This window comes from Rattus norvegicus, chromosome 5 (assembly GCF_036323735.1).
Source record: "Rattus norvegicus strain BN/NHsdMcwi chromosome 5, GRCr8, whole genome shotgun sequence".
NCBI classification, from domain to species: domain Eukaryota; kingdom Metazoa; phylum Chordata; class Mammalia; order Rodentia; family Muridae; genus Rattus; species Rattus norvegicus.
Window position 1 is genome coordinate 12384958 of NC_086023.1, and position 26562 is coordinate 12411519.

At 39.7% G+C, this 26562-nt stretch overlaps 1 protein-coding gene across 11 annotated transcripts in view; it reads right to left on the reverse strand.

Moving 5' to 3' along the window:
• Positions 1-26562, reverse strand: part of C5h8orf34 (similar to human chromosome 8 open reading frame 34) — a 539213-nt gene that overhangs the window by 363958 nt on the left and 148693 nt on the right. The gene's annotated exons all lie outside the window — the stretch shown is intronic.

The window sequence follows — 26562 nt, forward strand, 5'->3', positions numbered from 1 at the left end:
CATGTCAAATCAATTGTCAATTCAAGGGGCACCTTGTCAAGTCAAGGAAACATGAGAACTTCATTGTTTTTCCAAATTTAAAGAGTCAAATTATAAGGTCCAGGAAAAGACAACCTTTGCCTTTATTTCAAATTTTTATACAATGTCAGAAAAAAAATGATGGTAAAAGTTTCAGGGGATAAAAATGAGAAATCACACTAACAGTAAACTTCTCAACAGCAGTATTCTGTCCTAGATAATAGAAGAACAATTCCTTTAAATTCCAACAGAAAGTTACTTCTAATTCAAAATTTTATAACTATCTTGATATACTTAAAGTTCTTAGGAATTTCTGTCATAAACATTCTTTCTAAGAAAGTTGTTGAAAGATGTACTCTACCACAGTGAACAGAAAAACCAAAATTCTAAAAGACTTGAGAGTCAGGAATGGGTGGATTTTAAAAGAAAGAGGAAGAGGAAGGTCTCCTGATATGACAGTGAAGGATGGTATCAACATACAGTTGAAAAATGTTATGGATGAACAAATTGAGAATGGAGGAAAAGTGAAAGGGCTGTAAGAGAAGGCCTTTCCAATGTCTTGAATGACATTAAAAAATCAACAAATAAAGCGGCATAAAAGAGAAGATGAGTTAGATCATATTGAAAAACAATTTCAATAGGGTTTGAATAAATATAGAGAAAGCAAGTTAAACAGTGAAAGTATTAATACTCAGTCTGGCTATTAAAAAAGTTGTAATAACTTTGTTGCAGAATACATCTTAAAACAACATTTGAAGTAATTCCATTCCTCTGCTCTTAGGACAGGATGAGAGCTGATATGAGGTTTGAAGTAGATCAATAGATGACCTCAAGTTTCGAAGGCTATGAGCAGTGTTAGAACCTTACTAAGAAGCTAATATAAACATTCGAAATGTTAAAGTTGATTCCAGTTAGAGTCGGGAAGGAAGAATAATAGCACCGTGATAGAGTTCTACTTTATAGCATAAGGAGTCTCAGCTGAAATCTTGATGACCACATTGGTTAACATGGTTTTAGTCATTTCTTTGATCTGCAGTTTGTATCACCATGTCATCTAATTTCCTATAAAATTACGAATCATCAAGATCTCCCTTTCAATTTAGGAAAAAGTAGAATAAAAGCACAAATACTCCAAGTCCATGTCCAGCCAGCCACCAGACCTTCTCCCAAATGCTCCAGGTTGCCAAGATCAGGTGAGACCCTCAGAAGACCTGACTGACCTATCAACCCTAGATCATAAGAATCTACACACACCCTTGAAGGCATTGGGTTTGAGGGGCCTCACATGCCATCAAAAGTTTCCCTTATGACTTTAACTAGAAACCAAGATCTGCTCCATTTTTGTATCTGTAGTCTGTGGTAATTCATGAACATAATAACTTAGCATTGTAGTCAATTTCAGAATGACTATGGTTGCTGTGTGATCATGGGCAGGTTAGCTATGCTTTTAATTTCAGTAGCTGCTCTGCTAAATAACACAAAGCTTGGAAAGTCATCAGTCAAGCACTCAGGCTTGAATGAGAGCATGACTGTAGGTTTCTGGGAGACTGAAACTTTGTTGAGGCTTTACTTAAGTTTAGAACTCAGTGCCACAATACAATTACATCTTAGAAAATACCCTCAGCTGAAATGGAAAATTGCAAAAGAGTGTCCCAACATAATATGAGCCAGAGGAGAAAATGACAACATTTGAGAACACTTAAAAGCAAGCTCAATTCAGCACAGGTGGACGTCCCTTCCCTTATTTTCCTGTAACAAGTCTGCCATGCCACTGAACAGTCACGCTGCTGACTGAGCATGGGAGGTTTAAATAATTACACCATTTCCCCTCCTCTTTCCTTCTTTCAGGTCCCCCATGTACCATCTTATTCCCCATCTCTCTCAAATGTATAGCCCCTTTCCTTTAACATATAAATTCTTTATATATAAATGTACTATGCATACTGTTTCCTTTAATACATAAATAGAGCCAGCTCAGGACATTATTGATACTTGTATGTATATAATATACCAAGGGCTGACAATTTGGTATTAAATAAACAATTGGGAGGAATCTTCTCTAGGAAAGACTATTTCTCTCACTCTCAACATGCCTTGCTGATAGCCAACAGTCTTCTAATTTGAATTAAGATCTGCTCAATAAGAGGGAAATTATGCCTGGTATTGGAAACCACTGATCCATCCATCCATCCATCCATCCATCATCCATCCATCCATCCATCCATCCATCATCCATCCATCCATCCATCCATCCATCCATCCTTCCAGGGCTAATGGTAAGCTCACAGATGTCAGAGGAGAACCTGCAATGACCCCTTTGCTATACGATATAATCCCTTTTGACCTTTTAAGAACCAGTTGTCCAAAGCTATCCTCAACAACAAAAGGACTTCAGGGGGAATCACTATCCCTGTACTCAAGCAGTATTACAGAGCAATAGTGATAAAAACTGCATGGTATTGGTACAGAGACAGACAGATAGACCAATGGAATAGAATTGAAGACCCAGAAATGAACCCACACACCTATGGTCACTTGATTTTTGACAAAGGAGCCAAAACCATCCAATGGAAAAAAGATAACATTTTCAGCAAATGGTGCTGGTTCAACTGGAGGTCAACATGTAGAAGAATGCAGATCGATCCATGCTTATCACCCTGTACAAAGCTTAAGTCCAAGTGGATCAAGGACCTCCACATCAAACCAGACACACTCAAACTAATAGAAGAAAAACTAGGGAAGCATCTGGAACACATGGGCACTGGAAAAAATTTCCTGAACAAAACACCAATGGCTTATGCTCTAAGATCAAGAATCGACAAATGGGATCTCATAAAACTGCAAAGCTTCTGTAAGGCAAAGGACACTGTGGTTAGGACAAAACAGCAACCAACAGATTGGGAAAAGATCTTAACCAATCCTACAACAGGTAGAGGCCTTATATAGAAAATATACAAAGAACTCAAGAAGTTAGACCACAGGGAAACAAATAACCCTATTAAAAAATGGGGTTCAGAGCTAAACAAAGAATTCACAGCTGAGGAATGCTGAATGGCTGGGAAACACCTAAAGAAATGTTCAACATCTTTAGTCATAAGGGAAATGCAAATCAAAACAACCCTGAGATTTCACCTCACACCAGTGAGAATGGCTAAGATCAAAAACTCAGGTGAAAGCAGATGCTGGCGAGGATGTGGAGAAAGAGGAACACTCCTCCATTGTTGGTGGGATTGCAGACTGGTAAAACCATTCTGGAAATCAGTCTGGAGGTTCCTCAGAAAATTGGACATTGAACTGCCTGAGGATCCAGCTATACCTCTCTTGGGCATATACCCAAAAGATGCCTCAACATATAAAAGAGACACGTGCTCCACTATGTTCATCGAAGCCTTATTTATAATAGCCAGAAACTGGAAAGAACCCAGATGCCCTTCAACAGAGGAATGGATACAGAAAATGTGGTACATCTACACAATGGAATATTACTCAGCTATCAAAAAGAACGAGTTTATGAAATTCGTAGGCAAATGGTTGGAACTGGAAAATATCATCCTGAGTGAGCTAACCCAATCACAGAAAGACATACATGGTATGCACTCATTGATAAGTGGCTATTAGCCCAAATGCTTGAATTACCCTAGATCCCTAGAACAAACGAAACTCAAGACGGATGATCAAAATGTGAATGCTTCACTGCTTCTTTTTTTTTATTTCATTCCTTTTCTTAAACGTTCATTTTGTTTTATTAACTTGAGTATTTCTTATATACATTTCGATTGTTATTCCCTTTCCCGTTATCCGGGCAAACATCACCCTCCCCCCTCCCCTTCCTTATGGATGTTCCCCTCCAAACCGTCCCCCCATTGCCGCCCTCCCCCCACCAGTCTAGTTCACTGGGGGTTCAGTCTTAGCAGGACCCAGGGCTTCCCCTTCCACTGGTGCTCTTACTAGGATCTGCATTGCTACCTATGAGGTCAGAGCCCAGGGTCAGTCCATGTATAGTCTTTGGGTAGGGGCTTAGTCCCTGGAAGCTCTGGTTGCTTGGCATTGTTGTACATATGGGGTCTCAAGCCCCTTCAAGCTCTTCCCGTTCTTTCTCTGATTCCTTCAACGGGGGTCCTATTCTCAGTTCAGTGGTTTGCTGCTGGCATTCGCCTCTGTATTTGCTGTATTCTGGCTGTGTCTCTCAGGAGCGATCTACATCCGGCTCCTGTCGGTCTGCACTTCTTTGCTTCATCCATCTTGTCTAATTGGGTAGCTATATATGTATGGGCCACATGTGGGGCAGACTCTGAATGGGTGTTCCTTCAGTCTCTGTTTTAATCTTTGCCTCTCTCTTCCCTGCCAAGGGTATTCTTGTTCCCCTTTTAAAGAAGGAGTGAAGCATTCACATTTTGTTCATCTGTCTTGAGTTTCATTTGTTCTAGGCATCTACGGTAATTCAAGCATTTGGGCTAATAGCCACTTATCAATGAGTGCATACCATGTATGTCTTTCTGTGATTGGGTTAGCTCACTCAGGATGATGTTTTCCAGTTCCAACCATTTGCCTACGAATTTCATAAAGTCGTTGTTTTTGATAGCTGAGTAATATTCCATTGTGTAGATGTACCACATTTTCTGTATCCATTCCTCTGTTGAAGGGCATCTGGGTTCTTTCCAGCTTCTGGCTATTATAAATAAGGCTGCGATGAACATAGTGGAGCACCTGTCTCTTTTATATGTTGGGGCATCTTTTGGGTATATGCCCAAGAGAGGTATAGCTGGATCCTCAGGCAGTTCAATGTCCAATTTTCTGAGGATTCTCCAGACTGATTTCCAGAATGGTTGTACCAGTTTGCAATCCCACCAACAATGGAGGAGTGCTCCTCTTCCTCCACATCCTCGCCAGCATCTGTTGTCCCCTGAGTTTTTGATCTTAGCCATTCTCACTGGTGTGAGGTGAAATCTCAGGGTTGTTTTGATTTGCATTTCCCTTATGACTAAAGATGTTGAACATTTCTTTAGGTGTTTCTCAGCCATTCGGCATTCCTCAGCTGTGAATTCTTTGTTTAGCTCTGAACCCCATTTTTTAATAGGGTTATTTGTTTCCCTGTGGTCTAACTTCTTGAGTTCTTTGTATATTTTGGATATAAGGCCTCTATCTGTTGTAGGATTGGTAAAGATCTTTTCCCAATCTGTTGGTTGCCGTTTTGTCCTAACCACAGTGTCCTTTGCCTTACAGAAGCTTTGCAGTTTTATGAGGTCCCATTTGTCGATTCTTGGTCTTAGAGCGTAAGCCATTCGTGTTTTGTTTAGGAAATTTTTTCCAGTGCCCATGTGTTCCAGATGCTGCCCTAGTTTTTCTTCTATTAGTTTGAGTGTATATGGTTTGATGTGGAGGTCCTTGATCCACTTGGACTTAAGCTTTGTACAGGGTGATAAGCATGGATCGATCTGCATTCTTCTACATGTTGATCTCCAGTTGAACCAGCACCATTTGCTGAAAATGCTGTCTTTTTTCCATTTGATGGTTTTGGCTCCTTTGTCAAAAATCAAGTGACCATAGGTGTGTGGGTTCATTTCTGGGTCTTCAATTCTATTCCATTGGTCTATCTGTCTGTCTCTGTACCATGCAGTTTTTATCACTATTGCTCTGTAATACTGCTTGAGTTCAGGGATAGTGATTCCCCCTGAAGTCCTTTTATTGTTGAGGATAGCTTTAGCTATCCTGGGTTTTTTGTTATTCCAGATGAATTTGCAAATTGTTCTGTCTAACTCTTTGAAGAATTGGATTGGTATTTTGATGGGATTGCATTGAATCTGTAGATTGCTTTTGGTAAAATGGCCATTTTCACTATATTAATCCTGCCAATCCATGAGCATGGGAGATCTTTCCATCTTCTGAGGTCTTCTTCAATTTCCTTCTTCAGTGTCTTGAAGTTCTTATTGTACAGATCTTTTACTTGCTTGGTTAAAGTCACACTGAGGTACTTTATATTATTTGGGTCTATTATGAAGGGTGTCGTTTCCCTAATTTCTTTCTCAGCTTGTTTCTCTTTTGTGTAGAGGAAGGCTACTGATTTATTTGAGTTAATTTTATACCCAGCCACTTTGCTGAAGTTGTTTATCAGCTTTAGTTGTTCTCTGGTGGAACTTTTGGGATCACTTAAATACACTATCATATCATCTGCAAACAGTGATATTTTGACTTCTTCTTTTCCGATCTGTATCCCCTTGACCTCCTTTTGTTGTCTGATTGCTCTGGCTAGAACTTCAAGAACTATATTGAATAAGTAGGGAGAGAGTGGGCAGCCTTGTCTAGTCCCTGATTTTAGTGGGATTGCTTCGAGTTTCTCTCCATTTAGTTTAATGTTAGCAACTAGTTTGCTGTATATGGCTTTTACTATGTTCAGGTATGGAGGCCCGTTTTTTGACCAATTATATGGTCAATTTTGGAGAAAGTACCATGAGGAGCTGAGAAGAAGGTATATCCTTTTGCTTTAGGATAGAATGTTCTATAAATATCCGTTAAGTCAATTTGGCTCATGACTTCTCTAAGTCTGTCTACATCTCTGTTCAATTTCTGTTTCCATAATCTGTCCATTGATGAGAGTGGGGTGTTGAAATCTCCCACTATTATTGTGTGAGGTGCAATGTGTGTTTTGAGCTTTAGTAAGGTTTCTTTTACATATGTAGGTGCCCTTGTATTTGGGGCATAGATATTTAGGATTGAGAGTTCATCTTGGTGGATTTTTCCTTTGATGAATATGAAGTGTCCTTCCTTATCTTTTTTGATGACTTTTAATTGAAAATTGATTTTATTTGATATTAGAATGGCTACTCCAGCTTGCTTCTTCTGACCATTTGCTTGGAAAATTGTTTTCCAGCCTTTCACTCTGAGGTAATGTCTGTCTTTGTCTCTGAGGTGTGTTTGCTGTAGGCAGCAGAATGCAGGGTCCTCGTTGCGTATCCAGTTTGTTAATCTATGTCTTTTTATTGGGGAGTTGAGGCCATTGATGTTGAGAGATATTAAGGAATAGTGATTATTGGTTCCCGTTATATTCATATTTGGATGTGAGGTTATGTTTGTGTGCTTTCATTCTCTTTGTTTTGTTGCCAAGACGATTAGTTTCTTGCTTCTTCCAGGGTATAGCTTGCCTCCTTATGTTGGGCTTTACCATTTATTATCCTTTGTAGTGCTGGATTTGTAGAAAGATATTGTGTAAATTTGGTTTTGTCATGGAATATCTTGGTTTCTCCATCTATGTTAATTGAGAGTCTTGCAGGATACAGTAACCTGGGCTGGCATTTGTGTTCTCTTAGGGTCTGTATGACATCAGTCCAGGATCTTCTGGCCTTCATAGTTTCTGGCGAGAAGTCTGGTGTGATTCTGATAGGTCTGCCTTTATATGTTACTTGACCTTTTTCCCTTACTGCTTTTAATATTCTTTCTTTATTTTGTGCGTTTGGTGTTTTGACAATTATGTGACGGGAGATGTTTCTTTTCTGGTCCAATCTATTTGGAGTTCTGTAGGCTTCTTGTATGTCTATGGGTATCTCTTTTTTTAGGTTAGGGAAGTTTTCTTCTATGATTTTGTTGAAGATGTTTACTGGTCCTTTGAGCTGGGAGTCTTCACTCTCTTCTATACCTATTATCCTTAGGTTTGATCTTCTCATTGAGTCCTGGATTTCCTGTATGTTTTGGACCAGTAGCTTTTTCTGCTTTACATTATCTTTGACAGTTGAGTCAATGATTTCTGTGGAATCTTCTGCTCCTGAGATTCTCTCTTCCATCTCTTGTATTCTGTTGGTGAAGCTTGTATCTACAGCTCCTTGTCTCTTCTTTTGGTTTTCTATATCCAGGGTTGTTTCCATGTGTTCTTTCTTGATTGCTTCTATTTCCATTTTTAATTCCTTCAACTGTTTGATTGTGTTTTCCTGGAATTCTTGCAGGGATTTTTGCGACTCCTCTCTGTAGGCTTCTACTTGTTTATTAATGTTTTCCTGTGTTTCCCTAAGGGAGTTCTTCACGTCTTTCTTGAAGTCCTCCAGCATCATGATCAAATATGATTTTGAAACTAGATCTTGCTTTTCTGGTGTGTTTGGATATTCCATGTTTGTTTTGGTGGGAGAATTGGGCTCCGATGATGCCAAGTAGTCGTGGTTTCTGTTGCTTGGTTTCCTGCGCTTGCCTCTCACCATCAGATTATCTCTAGTGTTACTTTCTGCTATTTCTGACAGTGGCTAGACTGTCCTATAAGCCTGTTTGTCAGGAGTGCTATAGACCTGTTTTCCTCTCTTTCAGTCAGTTATGGGGACAGAGTGTTCTGCTGTCGGGTGTGTAGTTTTTCCTCTCTACAGGTCTTCAGCTGTTCCTGTGGGCCTGTGTCTTGAGTTCACCAGGCAGCTTTCTTGCAGCAGAAAAGTTGGTCTTACCTGTGGTCCCGAGGCTCAAGTTCGCTCGTGGGGTGCTGCCCACGGGCTCTCTGCAGCGGCAGCAACCAGGAAGACCTGTGCCGCCCCTTCTGGGAGCTTCAGTGCACCAGGGTTCCAGATGGTCTTTGGCTTTTTCCTCTGGCGTCCGAGATGTGTGTGCAGAGAGCAGTCTCTTCTGGTTTCCCTGGCTTGTCTGCCTCTCTGAAGGTTTAGCTCTCCCTCCACTGCTTCTTTAAATTAGGAAAAAGAATACCCTTGGCAGGGAAGGGAGAGGCAAAGATTAAAACAGAGACTGAAGGAACACCCATTCAGAGCCTGCCCCACATGTGGCCCATACATATACAGCCACCCAATTAGACAAGATGGATGAAGCAAACAAGTGCAGACCGACAGGAGCCGGATGTAGATCGCTCCTGAGAGACACAGCCAGAATACAGCAAATACAGAGGCGAATGCCAGCAGCAAACCACTGAACTGAGAATAGGACCTCCGTTGAAGGAATCAGAGAAAGAACTGGAAGAGCTTGAAGGGGCTCGAGACCCCATACGTACAACAATGTCAAGCAACCAGAGCTTCCAGGGACTAAGCCACTACCTAAAGACTATACATGGACTGACCCTGGACTCTGACCTCATAGGTAGCAATGCATTTCCTAGTAAGAGCACCAATGGAAGGGGAAGCCCTGGGTCCTGCTAAGACTGAACCCCCAGTGAACTAGACTATGGGGGGAAGGGCGGCAATGGGGAGAGGGTTGGGAGGGGAACACCCATAAGGAAGGGGAGGGGGGAGGGTGATGTTTGCCCGGAAACCGGGAAAGGGAATAACACTCGAAATGTATATAAGAAATACTCAAGTTAATAAAAAAAAAAAAAAGAACCAGTTGTCCAAATTCTTTTAAGGTAATATGAGAGCTGAGTCACTGACAAATCTCTACAGAAGAAAGTCCAGGATCTTCAGCCAGAAGTAATACTGACATGCCTACCCACTCTGCCTTTTTTGTCTCTTATTCAACTTATTCAGAAAAATACACACAAAAAACCCCCACATATTTATGGAATACCACATGATATTCATAGACATATACATTATGCATATTTAAAAGAGAGTGGATACATTTGTGCCTTTTATTTATCATTTCTTGATGGTGAGAAGGCTTTCTCCAAGCTTTATGCAATACACACTGCATTGTCCCCTGTGATAAGACTACTGTGAGTAGCACACCACAGCTTATTGATCCTTGCTAGGATGTAGTTCTCACCTACTCAATTGCCCACAGCTATGGTTTACACCTTGCAACCCTCGTTTCTGAAGCAATACCTGCGCCATGCTTTCATTGTAAGTATGCCAGGAAGTGCCCACGACAGTCTAGTGTAGTCCTACTGACAGTTGATGGAGGTGAGATACTGTGTCACGTCTGCTTTCCACATTTACAGCTTGTGAATGTCTTCCTTCTCTTGTATTTATGTGAGTGTCAATTATATCCATATGTACATCCCTAGGCATCATCATGTGCTTTTTCACCTAAATTGTCCCTGATAATCTTTACATTGTGCACATTGTACATCTAGGTATAGCTATTTATATTTTCTCAGTAAAACATAAAAAAGAGAAGAGCATCAGGAGAGATGGTGGGTCTGCATGCACGGGATGGTGCTTGATCATTTGTAACTCCATTTCCAGGAACCCAATGCCCTCTTTTAGACTCTACAGACACCAGATATGCACCCTGAATACGGACATACATGCAGGTAAGACATCATACACATACAATAAAATATTTTTTTTTCTTTTTTTTTCTTTTTTTTCTTTTTTTTCTTTTTTTCTTTTCTTTTTTTTTTTTATTAACTTGAGTATTTCTTATATACATTTCGAGTGTTATTCCCTTTCCCGGTTTCCGGGCAAACATCCCCCTCCCCCCCCTTCCTTATGGGTGTTCCCCTCCCAACCCTCCCCCCATTGCCGCCCTCCCCCCACCAGTCTAGTTCACTGGGGGTTCAGTCTTAGCAGGACCCAGGGCTTCCCCTTCCACTGGTGCTCTTACTAGGATATTCATTGCTACCTATGAGGTCAGAGTCCAGGGTCAGTCCATGTATAGTCTTTAGGTAGTGGCTTAGTCCCTGGAAGCTCTGGTTGCTTGGCATACAATAAAATCTTAATAAGAGCTCTCTGCTCCCAGACCCGGTGAGAGAGAGACCCAACCGCCTGGTCAGGTGGGCACTCCTGAGGCTGCAGAGCGGAAGAGACCACCAACACTGCTCACCCCTGCCCACATCCCTGGCCCAAGAGGAAACTGTATAAGGCCTCTGGGCTCCCGTGGGGGAGAGCCCAGGAGCGGCAGGACCCCGCCGGACCCTGAAGGAAACAGACCGGATAAACAGTTCTCTGCACCCAAATCCCGTGGGACGGAGAGCTAAACCTTCAGAGAGGCGGACAAGCCTGGGAAACCAGAAGAGACTGCTCCCTGCACACACATCTCGGACGCCAGAGGAAAAAGCCAAAGACCATCTGGAACCCTGGTGCACTGAAGCTCCCGGAAGGGGCGGCACAGGTCTTCCTGGTTGCTGCCACTGCAGAGAGCCCCTGGGCAGCACCCCACGAGCAAACCTGAGCCTCGAGACCACAGGTAAGACCAAATTTTCTGCTGCAAGAAAGCTGCCTGGTGAACTCAAGACACAGGCCCACAGGAACAGCTGAAGACCTGTAGAGAGGAAAAACTACACGCCCGAAAGCAGAACACTCTGTCCCCATAACTGACTGAAAGAGAGGAAAACAGGTCTACAGCACTCCTGACACACAGGCTTATAGGACAGTCTAGCCACTGTCAGAAACAGCAGAACAAAGTAACACTAGAGATAATCTGATGGCGAGAGGCAAGCGCAGGAACCCAAGCAACAGAAACCAAGACTACATGCCATCATCGGAGCCCAATTCTCCCACCAAAACAAACATGGAATATCCAAACACACCAGAAAAGCAAGATCTAGTTTCAAAATCATATTTGATCATGATGCTGGAGGACTTCAAGAAAGACATGAACACACTTAGGGAAGCACAGGAAAACATTAATAAACAAGTAAAAGCCTACAGAGAGGAATCGCAAAAATCCCTGCAAGAATTCCAGGAAAACACAATCAAACAGTTGAAGGAATTAAAAATGGAAATAGAAGCAATCAAGAAAGAACACATGGAAACAACCCTGGATATAGAAAACCAAAAGAAGAGACAAGGAGCTGTAGATACAAGCTTCACCAACAGAATACAAGAGATGGAAGAGAGAATCTCAGGAGCAGAAGATTCCATAGAAATCATTGACTCAACTGTCAAAGATAATGTAAAGCAGAAAAAGCTACTGGTCCAAAACATACAGGAAATCCAGGACTCAATGAGAAGATCAAACCTAAGGATAATAGGTATAGAAGAGAGTGAAGACTCCCAGCTCAAAGGACCAGTAAATATCTTCAACAAAATCATAGAAGAAAACTTCCCTAACCTAAAAAAAGTGATACCCATAGACATACAAGAAGCCTACAGAACTCCAAATAGATTGGGCCAGAAAAGAAACACCTCCCGTCACATAATTGTCAAAACACCAAACGCACAAAATAAAGAAAGAATATTAAAAGCAGTAAGGGAAAAAGGTCAAGTAACATATAAAGGGAGACCTATCAGAATCACACCAGACTTCTCGCCAGAAACTATGAAGGCCAGAAGATCCTGGACTGATGTCATACAGACCCTAAGAGAACACAAATGCCAGCCCAGGTTACAGTATCCAGCAAGACTCTCAATTAACATTGATGGAGAAACCAAGATATTCCATGACAAAACCAAATTTACACAATATCTTTCTACAAATCCAGCACTACAAAGGATAATAAATGGTAAAGCCCAACATAAGGAGGCAAGTTATACCCTGGAAGAAGCAAGAAACTAATCGTCTTGGCAACAAAACAAAGAGAATGAAAGCACACAAACATAACCTCACATCCAAATATGAATATAACGGGAAGCAATAATCACTATTCCTTAATATCTCTCAATATCAATGGCCTCAACTCCCCAATAAAAAGACATAGATTAACAAACTGGATACGCAACGAGGACCCTGCATTCTGCTGCCTACAGGAAACACACCTCAGAGACAAAGACAGACACTACCTCAGAGTGAAAGGCTGGAAAACAACTTTCCAAGCAAATGGTCAGAAGAAGCAAGCTGGAGTAGCCATTCTAATATCAAATAAAATCAATTTCCAACTAAAAGTCATCAAAAAAGATAAGGAAGGAAACTTCATATTCATCAAAGGAAAAATCAACCAAGATGAACTCTCAATCCTAAATATCTATGCCCCAAATACAAGGGCACCTACATACGTAAAAGAAACCTTACTAAAGCTCAAAACACACATTGTACCTCACACAATAATAGTGGGAGATTTCAACACCCCACTCTCATCAATGGACAGATCATGGAAACAGAAATTAAACAGTGATGTCGACAGACTAAGAGAAGTCACGAGCCAAATGGACTTAACGGATATTTATAGAACATTCTATCCTAAAGCAAAAGGATATACCTTCTTCTCAGCTCCTCATGGTACTTTCTCCAAAATTGACCATATAATTGGTCAAAAAACGGGCCTCAACAGGTACAGAAAGATAGAAATAATCCCATGCGTGCTATCGGACCACCACGGCCTAAAACTGGTCTTCAATAAAAATAAGGGAAGAATGCCCACATATACGTGGAAATTGAACAATGCTCTACTCAATGATAACCTGGTCAAGGAAGAAATAAAGAAAGAAATTAAAAACTTTTTAGAATTTAATGAAAATGAAGATACAACATACCCAAACTTATGGGACACAATGAAAGCTGTGCTAAGAGGAAAACTCATAGCGCTGAGTGCCTGCAGAAAGAAGCAGGAAAGAGCATATGTCAGCAGCTTGACAGCACACCTAAAAGCTCTAGAACAAAATGAAGCAAATACACCCAGGAGGAGTAGAAGGCAGGAAATAATCAAACTCAGAGCTGAAATCAACCAAGTAGAAACAAAAAGGACCATAGAAAGAATCAACAGAACCAAAAATTGGTTCTTTGAGAAAATCAACAAGATAGATAAACCCTTAGCCAGACTAACGAGAGGACACAGAGAGTGTGTCCAAATTAACAAAATCAGAAATGAAAAGGGAGACATAACTACAGATTCGGAGGAAATTCAAAAAATCATCAGATCTTACTATAAAAACCTATATTCAACAAAATTTGAAAATCTTCAGGAAATGGACAATTTCCTAGACAGATACCAGGTATCGAAGTTAAATCAGGAACAGATAAACCAGTTAAACAACCCCATAACTCCTAAGGAAATAGAAGCAGTCATTAAAGGTCTCCCAACCAAAAAGAGCCCAGGTCCAGACGGGTTTAGTGCAGAATTCTATCAAACCTTCATAGAAGACCTCATACCAATATTATCCAAACTATTCCACAAAATTGAAACAGATGGAGCCCTACCGAATTCCTTCTACGAAGCCACAATTACTCTTATACCTAAACCACACAAAGACACAACAAAGAAAGAGAACTTCAGACCAATTTCCCTTATGAATATCGACGCAAAAATACTCAATAAAATTCTGGCAAACCGAATTCAAGAGCACATCAAAACAATCATCCACCATGAGCAAGTAGGCTTCATCCCAGGCATGCAGGGATGGTTTAATATACGGAAAACCATCAACGTGATCCATTATATAAACAAACTGAAAGAACAGAACCACATGATCATTTCATTAGATGCTGAGAAAGCATTTGACAAAATTCAACACCCCTTCATGATAAAAGTCCTGGAAAGAATAGGAATTCAAGGCCCATACCTAAACATAGTAAAAGCCATATACAGCAAACCAGTTGCTAACATTAAACTAAATGGAGAGAAACTTGAAGCAATCCCACTAAAATCAGGGACTAGACAAGGCTGCCCACTCTCTCCCTACTTATTCAATATAGTTCTTGAAGTTCTAGCCAGAGCAATCAGACAACAAAAGGAGATCAAAGGGATACAGATCGGAAAAGAAGAGGTCAAAATATCACTATTTGCAGATGACATGATAGTATATTTAAGTGATCCCAAAAGTTCCACCAGAGAACTACTAAAGCCGATAAACAACTTCAGCAAAGTGGCTGGGTATAAAATTAACTCAAATAAATCAGTTGCCTTCCTCTATACAAAAGAGAAACAAGCCGAGAAAGAAATTAGGGAAACGACACCCTTCATAATAGACCCAAATAATATAAAGTACCTCGGTGTGACTTTAACCAAGCAAGTAAAAGATCTGTACAATAAGAACTTCAAGATACTGAGGAAAGAAATTGAAGAAGACCTCAGAAGATGGAAAGATCTCCCATGCTCATGGATTGGCAGGATTAATATAGTAAAAATGCCCATTTTACCAAAAGCAATCTACAGATTCAATGCAATCCCCATCAAAATACCAATCCAATTCTTCAAAGAGTTAGACAGAACAATTTGCAAATTCATCTGGAATAACAAAAAACCCAGGATAGCTAAAGCTATCCTCAACAATAAAAGGACTTCAGGGGGAATCACTATCCCTGAACTCAAGCAGTATTACAGAGCAATAGTGATAAAAACTGCATGGTATTGGTACAGAGACAGACAGATAGACCAATGGAATAGAATTGAAGACCCAGAAATGAACCCACACACCTATGGTCACTTGATTTTTGACAAAGGAGCCAAAAGCATCCAATGGAAAAAAGATAGCATTTTCAGCAAATGGTGCTGGTTCAACTGGAGGGCAACATGTAGAAGAATGCAGATCGATCCATGCTTATCACCCTGTACAAAGCTTAAGTCCAAGTGGATCAAGGACCTCCACATCAAACCAGACACACTCAAACTAATAGAAGAAAAACTAGGGAAGCATCTGGAACACATGGGCACTGGAAAAAATTTCCTGAACAAAACACCAATGGCTTATGCTCTAAGATCAAGAATCGACAAATGGGATCTCATAAAACTGCAAAGCTTCTGTAAGGCAAAGGACACTGTGGTTAGGACAAAACGGCAACCAACAGATTGGGAAAAGATCTTTACCAATCCTACAACAGATAGAGGCCTTATATCCAAAATATACAAAGAACTCAAGAAGTTAGACCGCAGGGAAACAAATAACCCTATTAAAAAATGGGGTTCAGAGCTAAACAAAGAATTCACAGCTGAGGAATGCCGAATGGCTGAGAAACACCTAAAGAAATGTTCAACATCTTTAGTCATAAGGGAAATGCAAATCAAAACAACCCTGAGATTTCACCTCACACCAGTGCGATTGGCTAAGATCAAAAACTCAGGTGACAGCAGATGCTGGCGAGGATGTGGAGAAAGAGGAACACTCCTCCATTGTTGGTGGGATTGCAGACTGGTAAAACCACTCTGGAAATCAGTCTGGAGGTTCCTCAGAAAATTGGACATTGAACTGCCTGAGGATCCAGCTATACCTCTCTTGGGCATATACCCAAAAGATGCCTCAACATATAAAAGAGACACGTGCTCCACTATGTTCATCGCAGCCTTATTTATAATAGCCAGAAAATGGAAAGAACCCAGATGCCCTTCAACAGAGGAATGGATACAGAAAATGTGGTACATCTACACAATGGAATATTACTCAGCTATCAAAAACAATGAGTTTATGAAATTCGTAGGCAAATGGTTGGAACTGGAAAATATCATCCTGAGTGAGCTAACCCAATCACAGAAAGACATACATGGTATGCACTCATTGATAAGTGGCTATTAGCCCAAATGCTTGAATTACCCTAGATCCCTAGAACAAACGAAACTCAAGACGGATGATCAAAATGTGAATGCTTCACTCCTTCTTTAAATGAGGAAAAAGAATACCCTTGGCAGGGAAGGGAGAGGCAAAGATTAAAACAGAGACTGAAGGAACACCCATTCAGAGCCTGCCCCACATGTGGCCCATACATATACAGCCACCCAATTAGACAAGATGGATGAAGCAAAGAAGTGCAGACCGACAGGAGCCGGATGTAGATCGCTCCTGAGAGACACAGCCAGAATACAGCAAATATAGAGGCGAATGCCAGCAGCAAACCACTGAACTGAGGATAGGTCCCCTATTGAAGGAATCAGAGAAAGAACTGGAAGAGCTTGAAGGGACTCGAGACCCCAAAAGTACAACAATGCCAAGCAACCAGAGCTTCCAGGGACTAAGCCACTACCTAAAGACTATACATGGACTGACCCTGGACTCTGACCCCATAGGTAGCAATGAATATCCTAGTAAGAGCACCAGTGGAAGGGGAAGCCCTGGGTCCTGCTAAGACTGAACCCCCAGTGAACTAGTCTATGGGGGGAGGGCGGCAATGGGGGGAGGGTTGGGAGGGGAACACCCATAAGGAAGGGAAGGGGGGAGGGGGATGTTTGCCCAGAAACCGGGAAAGGGAATAACACTCGAAATGTATATAAGAAATACTCAAGTTAATAAAAAAAATCTTAATAAAAAATAATAAATAAAACAAAACTGAGTTATAGTCCCCCAAATGCAAAGAAAAGTATTAACAGGATTGCTGACTGCTGACTTCTGTTTTTCATTCTATTCTAAACCAACATATTTCTCTCAGTTTTCTTTTTCTAAATATATGTATTTTTACTTTATGTACATAGGTGTTTTGACTGGATTTATGTCTGTGTAGGGATGCCAGGTCCCTGGAGACAGGAATTACAGTTATGAGTTCCATGTGGGTGCTGGGATTATGAACCAAGTTTCTTGGCAGAAGCAACTGTGTTCTTAAATCCTGAGCTATCTTTCCAGCTCTCTTTTCAGTTTCCTTAACTAGATCATGAATATGAAATGACTAAAAAAAAATGAAGGCATGTATCCCCATACACAGAAAATTGATGAATAATGTAATTTTCCCTGTACCTGCCAACATTCTTGTCACTGTATGCCATCCCACATTCTAGGCAACTGAAAAGGGTACTTAACACTACATGACAAGAACTTAGCACTACTTATCAATTACCACCTGTGTTATCTACAGTACATAACTACTGAAACTACAGTACATAACTACTAACAAGCCACTGAGTAGGATAAAGTTATTTTTTTTTGTAAAATTTGTTTTAAAAATAAATAGTATCTTTTTATGATAGGTTGAAAAGTAAAGATATCTTAGGATTTCTTTCTTTCATTTTTCTTTTGAAGCAGAGCCTTACTTTCCAGCCCTTCTTAGCCTCAAACTTAGAATCCTCCTAACCTCAAAGTGTTTAGTTGCTGGCATGCGAACTAAATAAATAAAAGAGGAAAGAAAGAGAGGGGAGGGGTGAGGATTTTAAGTTTGAGGGCAAACTTGGCAACTTACTGAAATCTAGCTGGGAAAAGAAAAAGCAGGGAAGGGAGAGGGCTGGCACACCAGGAGAGCAGGGGACTCTACTGTGAGATAGACATAGAGCTGTGCAGTAGAGGACTGAGTTCTTCTAAGTCCTGTATTTTATCCAGAATACAACATGCACGAGAATGCACATATGTACACACACACACACACACACACACACACACACACACACACACACACAGAGACAGAGAGAGAGAGAGAGAGAGACAGAGACAGATAGACAGACACAAACACAGAAAGATATATGCACAGAGAAATATACAGGGACACACACACAGTTGACAGCATTCTCTCTCATCTGAAAGTCATGATTGTTAAATATTTCTTTGTACTCCTTTTCCTTTTCCTTTTAAAAACATGAGCAATAACTTAGGTCTCCTTTTTAAACTTTATTCTTCAAATATTTAAGAACAAATGAGTTTTTACTTAACACGTTAAACTATTTTATCAGGTCAAGTATTACTATTATTATTTTGTACTTTACTTCTCTATCTAGAACACAAAACTACATGTACAATCTCCAAAGGAGAAAGGAATAGGAAGAAATATTATAAAAGCATCATGAATTGGATAAATCATACAGATACTACTGAAAAGCAATCTGGGTTGACTGTGTTAACATTAGAAAAAGTAACGGTTTGTTACAAAACCTCCCCTACAGACAAAGAAGTGCAAAATGTGCTGGTCAAAAGTCAACCCACTATAACAATATGTCGCAATAAATGTGTTTATATGTTTATATGTTATATGTCTGGCCTTAGTCTCAAAGCTGATAGAATTTTAAAAATACAGCACTAAAATAAAAGCTGACGAATATAATATTTTTCTTTATAAAATACTTAGAATCCTAGAGAGAAATCAGAAAGAACAAGGCAGACATCAGCACTAGGCTACATAGCAAGAAGAGAGGCATGACGGAAATGGGCATCCTTCTCTGGGGTGGAGGAGGCACTCCTTAGCAGAAACCATGTGTAAGACAGCTGAATAAAAATCAACAAACAAAAGCATCATACAGAACATGTTCTATGACTGTGATAGGATATCAGGAGTCAAAAGCAGAACTGCTAAACACACAGGAATTGGAGAGTTAAAAACAATCAGAAGACAGAGATTTCCAGAGAAAGTGAAGAATAACTATGTGGAGATGACGCACATTCTAATAGCCAGGGATATGCGGGCTGCAGTGCGCAGATGGGGACCCACAGCTGCATGCTCACACGAAAGAGGAACTTTCAATGTTTACCCCAACTTTGTCCCCTAATAAAAACTAAAGTAGGAAGAGCGAACAGTCTTGCAGAAGGAGGAGATAATAACTATTAGAACTGAGAAAAGTTAAACAAAAGACTGAAAAATAACAGAGGTAAGAGAAATAAAAGTCAATTTATTAGGATTTAAAAAATAACAAATCTCTAGCAAGGGTGATGAAGAAAGAATTGAAAATTTGTATTATCTAAAGTCGGAAATCTCAGTGAGACATTCTTAGGGACCCTAAAGAAGTAAGTTGGACATTCTACATTTAAAAAAAAATCCTGGAACTCATTAAAAACTCACTCAAAAAGAAAGAAAAGGAGTGTCTGGAGAATTTCTTGTTGATCTGAGTAGTAAAAACATAGACTCCATAAAACAAACAAACAAAGCAAAACCCTTCAACTACTGGTCCAAAGCAATCTATTCCAAATTAGATTCTCTCACAGATATATAAACTAGTTAACATCAAAGTGTTTTTATTGTTCTAGAAAATTGAAAATAATGAACATTCTTTACCACATATGATGAGTCCAGCGTCACTATCAGCAAAGACAAAGGAGCAGCAATTTCATTCCAATGTATTTGATGGAAACATGCAAAAATCGTCATCAACATAGTACCAAGCCAAATACAGCAGCAAGTCGTAAACCAAGAGAATTCAGGGGTGGTTTAACACAAAAAATCAATAAATTTATACTGTTGCTCTCCTCAGACATACCAAGGAGGGCATCAGATCCCATTACGGATGGTCGTGAGCCACCATGCGGTTGCTGAATTGAACTCAGAACCTCTGGAAGAGCAGTCAGGGCTCTTAACCACTGAGTTATCTCTTCAGCCGATAATCAATAAATTATATATATATACATATATATATATCAATAAATTATTATATATATAATATAAGATATTATATATAATATATATTTGTATTGATATAATACAAATGAATAAGAATACAAAGAATACAAATGAAAAATTTGTCTCAAAAAGTGACAGAATTTTGAATACATTTTTTATGAAACTAATTTAACAAACTGGTGTTAAAGAGAAGATGCTCACAAATGAGAAAATCTCTCAGTAAATTATAGTACTGGATGGTGTTAGGTTGAAAAAGTCTCTTCTAGACAATAATAGGCACAGACTCCTGACCAGTTTTAGGCACTTCTAGACAATTTTGCATGGGAATTTCTAGCTACAGAAATTAAGAGAAATAGGAAACCATTCCAACTGGAAAAGAAGTAAAGCTATCACATTCTGAAGATGTCAGTGATCTTATGTTTAAAAAAATCCTAAGAATCCACATATACACATAACGGTAAACACTTATAAGTCTGTTCAGCAAAGATTTAGGAAACAAAATGTGGCAATTTCCACCCTACTCTGTTTCCAATTGATATATTGAAAATTTGATCACTCACAATAAAATTGTCAGACTTTCAGTCTTGCTACAGACTGTCCAACTTTCCTGGTTTAATTCCTCATGACCCTGTCAGGTGACCTTGGCTTGGTAAGCAAGCACTTGAGGGCAATGCCAGAAACAGGGACCAGAAATATGGAAATTTCAGATAAAAAGGTCTAAGGTCAAAGGTGAGGAACCCCTGGGAACCAAGTATATACATAGACTGTATAATAAGACTGGAGCATCCACTGGAAGTAAAAAGATGGGACAAGCAGGGTTGGAGGAGGGACATTTGTTTGCAGAAATTCTACCAATTGTTGCTGGAGGAAGGAGTTAAAGAGGGACGCCAATGGTTGATGGAATTCCTGGAGCTTCTTGGCTAACTTCAGCCTGTCTTCACTGAGGAGCAATCTCTGAATCCCAGAACTTTGTCCTGGTTGAGTAATTCAGGAAGAATTAGGAGCAAGGGGACCAGAAAATATTCCTAGAGATGCTTTCCATCTTTGGAATGAAATAAAAAGAATAATAGATAAAACTGACAGCTAAAATGATCAGAGAAAAGCAAAACACTGCGGATTGAAGAAAAATTAGAACCTGGAGATTCTCATTCTCTCTCTCTCTCTCTCTCTCTCTCTCTCTCTCTCTCTCTCTCTCTCTCTCTTTCTCTCTCTCTGGTGAGGTTGAGGGTTCTCCTGCTGAGTTTGCTCCCCCACCTCCAGCTCCAATTGCTTCTGCTCTTAAAACCCATGCATCTAGTGCAGTTTCTGATAGCATAAGAACCTTTTTGCCGATTCACTTCACCTTGTAGTGAGATTGTTAAAGAACTTTCTTGTAGAATTAATTCCTTTCAAGTCACAGTACAGAGCTCTGATGCAAGAGGCTCTGCATAGTGCCCAGGAGATGGGAGGAGATAAGAAGGGTTTTTTTTTCTTTTCCTAGTAAATAAAATGACTGATCCTAATAACCCGGCACAAAGAGTTAGAAATTAGATTCCCAGTCCATTTAAAAGTTTTAAGGATTTACAGCAGGCTCAGTACAGACCAACTGCTCCTTTTGCATTGTCTGTTCCTGATTCTGTTTCTGGGGAAACTCTTCTTCCCTCTGGCTAGAGGATTGGAAGCAAAAGCTTGTCTAAAAGTCAATATTTGCTATGGAAGACTGATTATTCAGAACAGAGCTTTTAGAAAGCAACAAAATTATGTGTCCATACTTTTGAAATGTTATAGGACAAGGCATGTATAGTGATCTCAATGACATATCCCCCTCCCTGAGGCTTTGTGTAAACACAGTGCTTTGGTTTTAAAGAGATGGCCTAAATCACTGGATTCTGGGGTAGGTGGTGGGAGAGGAACTTTCTGCAATTGGACAGGGACCTGACAAACCATATCAAGATTTTGTTTCATGTGTTTTGCAGGCAGGCAGGCAGGCAGGCAGTCACCTGACAGTTGATGGTGAGGTTGGAATGATTATGGTTAGACAAATGGAATTTGAGAATGCTAATGCTATATGGCAGGCTGCCATCAGTCCTTTTGGAAAACAAGGAGATGTTAATGGTTACATGTGCCTTTGCGTTGACATTGTTAGCTGGCTGTAGCCCTCCAAGGGCAGGCAGTCTCTGAGCAGCAGCAGCAATAACAGCAGCAGAATGAATACAGGCAAATCGTCTGACTTTAGGTCAAAAGATTGTTGCCACAGCTTTAAAGAGCGATAAAAAGCTGTTTCCTCTTGTTTTCATCATACATTGTATAGATGGTATTTTAAGTTGTACCGAAATGATTAAATACTAAAAATACTAAAAGATCTGTTTACAAAAGTAAAGGCTGGATTAGCTATTTTTGTATTCATCATTTAAAGGAAACAAAATCTTTGTTAAATACTTTAGATGATTTAGCACTGGCTTTTACTATTTTACACCATTATAAAACATATTAAAAACTAACATTTCTCCTAAATACACTATTCAGCTTTTTAAGACAATTCGTCAACAATTTAATATAGTCATATCACAGGCATTCCAGATGATCCTCAGTCAATATTCTCTGGAAAGAGCTAATGGACAATAAATATTATTTAAAAATAAGGAAAGCTGTAGGGAACTATGGCTACCTCTCATAATATTTTATCTTCTATTTTGTATATTTTAATTTGTTTTTCAGTTTGTGTGAGAATGCAAAACATTTTTGGGTCTCTCCTAAAAGGTCATGTCTTTTGGAGAGAAGTTACGTCCGGGCAACAGAATGGCTTCATAACTCACTGGAGCTGAGGTTGTGTTCGTGTTTTCTCTTCGGAGTGCTGAGAAGCAGCTGTGGATAATCGAAAGACTGATTGGAACTATGGAAGATGGACAAAGAACTTCGAAAGTGTCTGCAGAGGCCATACTTACAGAAAAGAAAGAGATTGGAGCCACAGAACTATTGAGCTATGAAGAACAGAGTCTGCCTAGCAACAACGATTCTGATGAAGGAAGCATGGCAGCTTGACAGGACAGTTGGTCTTAGACATTGATTGTGTACACTGTAAAGTTTGTAGACATCCTAATATTAGTGTTCTGGCAATTACAATGCTATTGATCCTGGCAATTGCCACCATATTTAATTCTTCATGGCTGTATCAGGCGACCTTGGCCAGGGAAGTCAGCTCAGGAACTTACAAAAATCAACCCCCAAAAGACAATTTTTTCGCTAGAGTTCAACTTAACATTCACGCCCAAATCCAACAAAAACATAATGAGAATAATTAATGGTGATCTAAAAAAGTAAAATGGGGTTAGGGATTTAGCTCAGTGGTAGAGCGCTTGCCTAGTAAGCACAAGGCCCTGGGTTCGGTCCCCAGCTCCGAAGAAAAACAAACAAACAAACAAACAAATAAAAAAGTAAAATGACATTTCCCATTGATGGTATAGAAAATTCCTGCTTTGAAATTGAGCATTTTCCCTAATCTATTCATTCAATGATATTAGTATCAAAATTCCATTTGCTTTGCTCAGAAAAGAAAAACTGATTTTAAAAGCTATTTAAGATGTGAAGAGTAGAGAGCATCTGAAACAATCCCTAAAGAATAAAAAAGATAGAAGACTGCAATTCAAATGCTCATAATTCCTAATTAAAAAAAAAGCATGATACTCAGAAAACTACAAGTAGACTATTTAATTACACAGAATGGTGTTAACAAAGGATAAAATTGCCCTTGTATTTATGTTCACCTGGTGTTCAGCAAAGCACTAGATTACACACTGAGGAAAGAATATTTTCACAAACGATACTGAGACAATTGGATAAACACATATCCAGGAATGAAGGTGGGGCTCCCCCCCCCCATTTAAAGAAAGGAACTCAATGTCCAGCAAAGGATGCACTTAAGAACTAATACTATAACTAGTAGGAGAGAGGGAGGAGAGAGAGAGAGAGAGAGAGAGAGAGAGAGAGAGAGAGAGAGAGAGAGAGAGGGAGGTACTACTATGTCCAATTTTCTGAGGAACCACCAGACTGATTTCCAGAGTGGTTGTACCAGCTTGCAATGCAGTCGTTTTGCCACTGGATGGTTTTAGCTACTTTGTCAAAGATCAAGTGACCATAGATGTGTGGTTTCACTTCTGTGTCTTTAATTCTATACTACTGATCTACCTGCCTGTCTATGTACCAATGCAGTGCAGTATTTCTCACTATTGCTCTGTAATACAGCTGGAGGTTAGGGATGGTGTTTCCTCCAGAAGTTCTTTTATTGTTGAAGATAGTTTTCCTGGGTTTTCTGTCATTCCAGATAAATTTTCAAATTGCTCTTTCTAACTCTGTGAAGAATTGACTTAGGATTTTTATGAAGATTGCATTGAATCTGTAGATTGTTTTTGACAAAATGGCCATTTTAACTATAATTCTGCCAATCCATGAGCATGGGAGATCTTTCCATGATATCCTTTTCAATTTCATTCATCAGAGACTTAAAGTTCTTGTCATACAGATCTTTCATTTGCCTGGTTAGAGTCACCCCAATGTATTTTTTTGTGTTTGTGTGACTATTGTGAATGGTGTCATTTCCCTAATTTCTTTCTCAGCCTGTTTATTCCTTGAGTAGAAGAAGGCTACTGACACGTGCTCCACTATGTTCATAGCAGCCTTATTTATAGTAGTCAGAAGCTGGAAAGAACCCAGATGCCCTTCAACAGAAGAACGGATACAGAAAATGTGGTACATCTACACAATGGAATATTACTCACCTATCAAAAACAATGAGTTTATGAAATTCATAGACAAATGGATGGAACTGGAAAATATCATCCTGAGTGAGGTAACCCAATCACAGAAAAACACACATGGTATGTACTCATTGATAAGTGGTTACTAGCCCAAATGCTTGAATTACCCTAGATGCACAGAACACATGAAACTCAAGAAGGATGACCAAAATGTGAATGCTTCACTCCTTCTTTAAATGCGGAACAAGAATACCTTTGGGAGGGAATAAGGAGGCAAAGTTTAGAACAGAGGCAGAAGGAACACCCATTCAGAGCCTACCCCACATATACAGCCACCCAATTAGATAAGATGGATGAAGCAAAGAAGTGCAGGCTGACAGGAACCAGATGTAGATCTCTACTGAGAGACACAGCCAGAATACAGCAAATACATAGGCAAATGCCATCATGAAACCACTGAACTGAGAAGGGTACCCCCATTGACAGAATCTTAGAAAGGACTGAAAGAGCTTGAAGGGGCTTGAGATCCCATATGAACAACAATGCCAACCAACCAGAGCTTCTAGGGACTAAGCCACCACCCAAAGACTATACATGGACTGACCCCGGGCTACTGCATAGGTAGCAATGAATAGCCTAGTAAGAGCACCAATGAAAGGGGAAGCCCTTGGTCCTACCAAGACTGAACCCCCAGTGAATGTGATTGTTGGGGGGAGGGTGGTAATTGGGGGAGGATAAGGAGGGGAACACCCACATAGAAGGGGAGGGGGATGGGTTAGGGGATGTTGGCCTGGAAACCAGGAAAGGGAATAACAATCGAAATGTAAGTAAGAAATACCCAAGTTAATAAAGATAAAAAAAAAAGGCTACTGATTTGTTTGCGTTAATTTTATATCCAGCCACTTTGCTGAATTTGTTTATCATCTGTAGAAGTTCTCTGGTGGAATTTTTGGGTTCACTTCAATATACCATTATATTATCTACAAATAGTGACATTTTGAATTCTTCCTTTCCAATTTGTATCCCCTTGACCTCCTTTTGTTGTCTAATTGCTCTGACTAGGACGTTGAGTACTATAATAAATAGGTAGGGAGAGAGTTAGGCTGCATTGTGTAGTTCCTGATTTTACTGGGATTGCTTCAAGTTTCTCTCTGTTTAGTTTGATGTTGGCTACTGGTTTGGTGTATATTGCTTTTACTATCTTTAGGTGTGGGTGCTGAATTCCTGACCTTTCCAAGACCTTTGTTGAATTTTGTCAAATGCTTTCTCAGCATTTAATGAGATATCAGGTGGCGTTTTCTTTGAGTGTGTTTATATAGTGGATTATTTGATGGATTTCCATATATTGAAACATCTTTGCATCCCTGGGATGAACCTTACTTGATCATGGTGAATGATCGTTTTTATGTGTTGTTGGATTTGGTTTGGGAGAATTTTGTTGAGTATTTTTGTATCGATATACGTGAGGGAAGTTGGTATGAAATTCTCTTTCTTTGTAGGGTCTTTATGTGGTTTAGGAGTAATTGTGACTTCATAGAGCAAAATGGGTAGTGATCCTTCTGTCTCTATTTTGTGGAATAGTTTGAAGAGTCTTTGTATTAGGTCTTCCTTCAAGGTCTGATAGAATTCTGCACTAAACCCATCTGGTCCTTGGCTTTTTTTTTTTTTTGAGACAGTTAATTACATAACTATTTCCTTAGGGGTTATGGGACTGTTTTGATGGTTTATCTGATCCTGTGATCTGTCTAGAAAAATGTCCATTTCACTGAGATTTTCCAGTTTGGTTGAGTATAGACTTTGGTAGTAGGATCTGATGATTTTTTGAATTTCCTCGGATTCTGTTGTT